The 7,610-nt window shown below is 46.2% G+C and overlaps 1 pseudogene; it reads left to right on the top strand.

Annotated features, from left to right (window-relative positions):
* Window positions 1-5,097: 5,097 nt before the first annotated feature.
* Window positions 5,098-6,644, top strand: LOC146172169 (uncharacterized; annotated as a pseudogene).
* Window positions 6,645-7,610: the final 966 nt, after the last annotated feature.

Below are 7,610 nucleotides of genomic sequence, written 5' to 3'. Positions count from 1 at the left end.
CCTCGCAATGTAGAGCCAATAGGGCAGCCGAATATATCCTGATACCTGCAATATTCCACGTGGCAGCGAACGACGAACAGTTGAACTCACCCCAAAGTAATCTCTGGGTATGCGGTTGTTGGGCAGGAGAAAGGCCAGGTGGGACGTGTAAGTACCCGGCTGGATGGGACATTTGTTATTCCAAGCTGCATCTAATATCTTCTCCTTCCGGGTGGTGCCGTTACGGACTCTGACCTGGCTTTGAGTTAGAAGAAAGAAAAAGAGAAGGTGTTGTACTCTCACGGACATCGCAAAACACGTCATATTTCTTCATCACTCCTTTCATGCCTTTGTACAATGCCTTGTAAAGCACCACTACCTTAAAGCAGTGTTTCTGAAATGGGGGGACTCCAGGATGTCCGAGAAGCGATTTCATGGTCCGCGAAACCTGCTTCCACACAAGTAAAATGAAAGGTCGGGAAACAGCTGTGGCCTGCCTACTAACGTTTCACAGAGAAAGCACGGAGTTTCAAAAGCCGGCTTTAGCGCCTCGAATCGAAAGAAACGCGATAAGAATGCTGACGGAGAGCACGCACGGGACAGAGAGCGAGAGACTATGCCTTTTGATGATGTTCGCATCGGTGACACCCGAGCTGTCGCTTCACTGCAGGACGGGGCTGCAACGCAAAGCTTCTTGGGTGTCCGAAGAGCGAACGGCGCGGTGTTGGCAGGAGTCGAATTTTTTCTACCGTCATGCATACCGGCGCCGACACGTGGCCTCTTTCCCGCGTCCTCTGCAGGCTGGTTTACCCTTGAAGCAATCGCGATTGTGCGACCTGCCCGCGCAACTGCGATACCAGTCTGTATAAAATCTCTCCTCCCCCCCCTCCCCCCCCCCCCTCACTTTCGCTGGCGCCCAAGGGGTCCCCGACTCATCTATGGCTGAAAATCACTCATAAAGGAAGAGCCTACTTTACTTTCGGATATCGGTAAAATACACTGGCATAACCTAGCAGACGTCCCTCTATATGACGAAGGCATAACCGGTGGCTTTGGCAGGGATTTATATTTTAATGGAAGTGAGCTAAGATTCAACAGTAGCGCCAACCTCAAAGCTGTGTATGCAGTTAAGTGATTGGATAATTTAATACAGTAAAGTTTTCCAATTACAACGCCGCTTATAATTGTTGCTGGCCGATACCAAAAACATCCCTTTTTGTTTTCAAACAATTTATCGTTTCTTACACATGCTTTTCCTGCATTTTCACTGTTTCTTAAAACGTCTCTGATAGATCGACGCAACACCGACATGTCGCAGCGCTACTGGAGGCAATAAAAATGGTTGTCGGAATTTGTAATTTATTTAAATAGCTTTTCTACTAAGAGCGATTTTGTAACATTTTCACTCATTTAAACGGTACATTTTATAAATCCTACGCGTATGAGTTAATGTTAAACCTCAATACTGTGACCACCGAGCTCTGCTGCGCGCCACTCAGGCGGTGGTTGAAGGCTTGTTTATGAGACTGGCTTTGCATACGGCAACTTCCGACGAAACGCATATTCCCGAAAAGTTGTATTTTAAATTCTTCCGGTTGCTCAGCCACGTTCCCGTCTATTTTCCGACTTGAGATTTTAGTTGCAGGGAAAGTATATAGTCGGCCATAGTTATTAGACTTTCCTACTAAAAATTATAAATGAAAAGAATGATTCTGTGATAAGGGGGTGACGGAGAAGAAAATAGACCACAGATAACTTCCAGGTAATCGCCGGCACTGCGAATCACCTAGTCATAAGAAAAAGCAATTGGGTTTTGATTGGGTAGGTTACTACTAGTTTACAGCTTAACACAGTGCAGAAAAACAAGACGCATAGAGAAGCAACCATAAATTATGCGGGCACTTAAGCTTCACGCTTTAAGGGCGTAACGGGATAGCGTAGGCTACCAGCCCACATATAAGCCACGCTTTAACCAAACCCTGTGAACTTGCCTGAGTGGCATAGGGCTACAACGTGAAATCAAATGTAATGGGCAGGCTTATTCTGATATCACCCTGTCATGTCAAAAGAGCCACCCTAGTTGGCAGCTCCTGCCAAACGTAATGTCAGGCAACCCTACGCCCAGTTGGTTAGCAGCCATCATCTGCCAGCCGCATGCTCGTGAGTTTTCGCTTACCACGCCAACACCGCGGAAGGCCGCCGACGCCGGATTTTCGATGAATGGGGCCTTGTACGCTATCGCGTTAACAAGCGCTGACTAACAACAGACATTTTACAGCGCTGACTGTCTAGCATGCCTCCTCAGCGTTTGCACCGAGCGATTGCCGTGGTTCGAAGCGTATTTATCGATCTAAAGCTTGTCGCGTGCAGCCATCAGTGCACGGACTCAATCTTCGCTGCAGTGACGGCCCGGCTAGCCGGAGGCACTTCTCTTTTGCGGCCGCCATACTCGAACTTCCACAATCGTAGTTCTAGCCAACGGCCTTAGATAAGAGACAGTTGAAGAACTGCTCTGTTGAGCCGCGCTGCTGAATGAGCCCAAACAATTGCCGGTCTGGCGCCCGCGAATGCCAAAACGACCCCCCCCCCCCCTTCGCCGCTGCGGTGGATGGGTAAGGCTGAAATTTTAAATGCTACTAACCCTATTCTTTTGAGTAACGTTTTTTAAACACACTTCTGTACGCATATGAAAGCCACCGCGTCTACTGCGTCTCAAACAAGGAGGCTGCAGATGCTGCTCAAGGATATCTTCTGCTGTATAATTAGGATATATACACTTTTCTTCGCATTCATCAACCATAGTTCGTGAGCGTTGCAATTAGTTTCGTCATCTAGACGCTGCTTATGACTCCCTTCATCACGGGTTGCATACATCAATATTGGCTGAATTCATGAGATCACGGTTTGAACATGAATTTAAGCTAAATTAAAACGCCATTTACGTTTCAGTATTGCTGAAATTATTGTCTTAGTGGTTTAAAAACAGACAGAAACGAAGATGAAGCTCAAGGGACGCCTTCATTTATGTCTGTCTCTAAACCGCTAAGCAAATGATTCCAGCAAGCCGTCACCAACTAGCTCAACTTGAAGTTTTAACGATGTTTCAATATTGTTCTTTCCTTCAGAACGAAGTCTTACCATGGGAACATACTCGCAACGCCGGGCAGTTCGGTGCCATCTGACCTTGTAAGGGAGATGTGCATGATCGGGCTGACACCAAAATCTTCGTCCACAACAATGACTGCGTCAAACCTAATTTTCTGGCCAAGTTTTGCATTCTTGATGGTTACATTCGTGATATAGAAGTCACAGTTGTCCAATCCTGAAATGATATAATCATTGAAATAACAGTGATATAATTTTGGGGTTCTAACAATATAACGGTTATTGAGTAATGTAAGGCTTTACAATTAGCAGAAAAAGTTACAACGTGAAGTCAGAAGAAAAGCATTTAGCCACCTAACTTACATTTGATAATTCGTTTCCTGGTGGCGAAAACATAAGTTGAAATGCAGTGACCCAAGAGCTGAAGGCTGTGGGATTTCAGCTATATTAACGTACTGAAATGTATGTTCAGTGATGCTGTTACATATATTCTTGATAAAAAATTTACAAATGCTGCTTGGGAAATGCGTTATGACCAAAGTGCAAGTTATGAATAAAAAAAGGGAATTAACTTCATCGGACAACAATGAAACCTGCAGTATAGCTCTGCCTGAATCACAGAAATCGTCAGTGGGAACGAAACCTTTTCAGTACGTGGGATCTATTTCAAACCTCTAGGATCTATAGTGATCTAAGAACCTCATTTTCCCTTCTGTGTACTTGGAATTTGAACCGCCTGACTAAGCGTGGCAACAACAGATAAAGATATCCTCGATGATTGGCATAGAGCCATTCTATTCTTTTTAGTTGCATAGCTTTCAGTTGCCTCCCCACTTCAGCAGAGAAACGTAATGAAGATTATACTGAATTTCTCAATTACCATGAGTCGTTCGGGGCGCATGGCAACTATTGCGCTGTAAAAACAAATCTTTCCGCCTCGTATGCCACTTGTACATGAAACCTCGGCGAAGGTTCTGAGTAAACATGTAGCAGTTTAATAATGCTTACCATTGAAAACCATCCACAAGGTAGTCAGGAAATAAACTATCCTACTCTCTGGTCTACTCTCTGACGCGATGGTTAGATGGCATTCTCGAGGCATTGCAGATGAAGCTATGTGATGTTAAGAAGATAGTGAGAGACCGGAAAGCGTGGCGTGAAATGGTCCATAGGGTCACGAAGAGTCGGACACGACTGAACGCCTGAACTGAACTGAACTCTCTGGTTGTAATTTCATATTACAGTGAACTACTGTGAGGGCGCGATAGCCTCGCAACAAATCGACGTTCATGCCGCGCATTTCACTGCCGCATGTTAGTCTCAGTTCTCTAGGTCCCGCGGTGTATGGGGGAAAAGGGGGGGAAGAGGAGTACGTAAACGTGGTGCAAAGTAATACGGCCCCATGGCGCTTTAGCATTGGTGCAACTAAAGATGATTGCTTTTACTTTACACCACAGTGTAAGCTTTCACCTATATTGATGCAGTCAAACCTCGATATATCGAATTATTGCGTATATAGAAAATTTTCTATATGATGCGGAAAATCGCATGCATTTTTAGTTTTTTTTTATTTCGAACGGGGCCGGATGTAAAATAAATATATCGAACTCCACCACCCTAGACCACGTGCGCTCTGTTGACAAGAGGCGGGCTTTCCCGCAACACCCTCGCAAATAGCGGCGGCACATTGGGTAGAAGCGGCGGCGCCGAATCAGTGCGCCAAATGCAATGTAACATCAAAATGGCGCCCTCGGTGCAATCGATGTGTGCGGCTATCGTGCGTTATTGTGCGCTACACGATAGTTGAATACATTGATTGCGCTTAGAGCGCCATTTTAAAATAGCGGCGTACGCACACGGCGTCTTCGAAACCTTTGCTACATTGCATTTGGCGCACTGACTCCTGACCCCTCGGCGCCGTCGCTTGTGCTACGCCAGTCTTTGTTATCGTGCGTTCGTGTGTGGTTTGTATGATCGCTTAGGCCTGTCGTACGTGGATGATTTTCTGTTGTGATGGCTACAAACGCGAAGAAGCGGAAGTTCCTCACATTTGCCGCGAAAGTGGAAGTTATCGTGCGCGTTGAGAATGGCGAAAAGAAGTCAATCGTCGCCGAAGCTTTCGACATACCAAGGAGCACTTTGAGCACTCTATTGAAAAACAAGGGTGAGATAATGGCAAAGGCAGAACAAAATCAGCACTCAGGCGTGCGGCGGGTGAGCAAAGCTGCCTTTGAAGACGTTGAGAAGGCGCTGCACAAATGGTTAATCGACGCAAGGGCCCCTTTATCGGAACCGATGCTGCAAGAGAAAGCCAAAGACTTTGCGTTCATTCTCTGTGCTGAGAACTTCAATGCCAGCAGCGGTTGGCTGCAGTGGTTTAAAGCCCGCTTTAACATTGTCGGGAAGACAGTCTCGAGGGGAAAGGAGGATGCCAATGAAGGCGAGATCAAGAAGTGGATTGAACAAGAATGGACTGAGGTTCTCGCCAAGTATGAGCAGAATCAGATATTTAATGCCGACGAAAAAGGCTTGTTCTGGCATATATTTCCGCGACGAACGCTCGACACCCGCGGAGACAAGTGCCACGGCGGCAAGCAAGGAAAATCTTGCATCACAGTTATGTTGGCTGCCAATATGAGCGGAGGCTCGAAGCTGCGGCCACTTGTCATAGGCAAATATCAAACCCCGAGGTGCATGCGCAACTGCCCCAGTGTTCTGGTGACATATGCCTGGAACAAGAAGTCATGGATGACTCCAGATATATTTGAAAAATGGCTGAAGGCATGGGACTCTGAGCTGGTGCGTAAAGGCCGGAAGGTTTGCCTCATCGTTGATAATTGCACGACACACCACACCAATGTCCAGCTGGGCAATATTGAAATTAAGCTTTTGCTGCCGAACACCTCGTCCAAGCTGCAGCCACTGGACCAGGGTGCTTTCAAGGCAATTTCTAACCGTCGCCTGATCGACATTTTACTTGTCAAAATGCGGATGGGCCAAGAGCTAAAGATAGACCTTTTGGGTGCCATCCAAATGCTCAAAGCCTCTTGGGACAGCGTCAAGCAGTCGACGATAGTTCACTGCTTTCGGAATGCGGGTTTCGTGAGCCAAATTGAAGCTTCCGAGGAAGCAGTAGAAGGATCAGCATTGGACGGCACAAAGGAAGAAGGCCAGCTCGAAGAAACCTGGAGCCAGTTGGAGCGTTTTGTCGGTGCTGAGCCACAGAGCATCTTCATTGATGACTTCGTCAGCGATTACAATACCGCAACAGTGGAGGAGTTGACAGATGCGGAGATCGCAGCAGAAGTTACTGCTAAGCGGCCAAACAAAGACGCGGCAGAGATTGATCCCGCAAGCGCTGATGTTGCCCCTCGCTCGACTGCAACTAGGGTTGTAGCGTTGTAGCTGCGTTGGCCCTTGTACGGCGCTACTAGCGCAATAAAAGGCATCGGACTATCGCTGATTGATCGTCTAGATATGCTGAGGACGCCGTGGTGAAGCACGCGGTTTCCAAATTGAAACAGGCTACGGTGCTACATTACTTTCAGCCAAATAAATAAAATACTTTGTTTGAAGCTTCAAGTCAATATCTATTGCGCCACGATTGGTTCATTGAATGATTGTTTTTCTAGTTTTTGAAGCGTTTTTTACGTGATTTTATTTATAGAATTCTGGCTACATCGAACTATTTTGCGATCACCGCGCTGTTCGATATATCGAGGTTCGACTGTATTAGCTTTTCCAGCACGGACGCCAGCCAAACCATCGAGGCGCGCTGGATTTGGAAACGTCGCACACCACGATTAAAATGACGCACAGAGCAAAGCTCGTTTGTGTTGCCACTCGCGATCACGTGACACCAAAGCGCCTGTGCGCTACTGAGATGCCAACGCCCCCGCACCATTTGACATGTTTTTCAATTTTTGACGCTTTTCGGCGAGCCTTTGCAGTCCAAGTTTATATCCGTATTAAGAAGTTATTTTCTTCATTTAGGGTATGAAATCCTATGGCAAGTTTCCCTTTTGTTGCTACGTCGTGTTCAAGAGATGGCGCGTCCTATTTACACGCCAACCATTCCGGGGGTAACTTTATTTTTTTCTCAAAATGAAACAGGTTTAACAGCCAAGAATGGGTGGATGGAGCTAGCAGGCGTAGTCACCGCAAAAAAGGCGCCTACATGCAGCACTGGAAAGTCCAGGATTCTTGGACAGCCGTTTCATTAGGCAAACAAGTGTGGAATATCTTAACATAATTTTGTTAAGATGCTGATGGTAACGGCTTAACCATCTGATTGCCAGCAAAACCAATCATTTAAAACTTCTCTTGCTTTTGCTGTGAAATGTTGAAAGAGTTCCGTAAATAAAAAGGATGCATTTCTTCGAATAATTTTTCGGCAACTACGAAATATTGCAAGCGACTGTCGTATGCTATTTCTGGGAATGGTGAAATATTTCGATTCATAGCTAAACCTTGTCTTTGTTGTTGTTCCTTCCTTTGCAGCGACTAGTTAGTGCTGCCAGGGAAAA

The sequence above is a fragment of the Amblyomma maculatum genome, unplaced genomic scaffold (assembly GCF_055883805.1).
Source record: "Amblyomma maculatum isolate TAMU_Amacu unplaced genomic scaffold, ASM5588380v1 scaffold_13, whole genome shotgun sequence".
NCBI classification, from domain to species: Eukaryota; Metazoa; Arthropoda; class Arachnida; order Ixodida; family Ixodidae; genus Amblyomma; species Amblyomma maculatum.
Note: the sequence above shows the minus strand (reverse complement) of the source record. Positions and strands in the feature narration are given on the sequence as shown.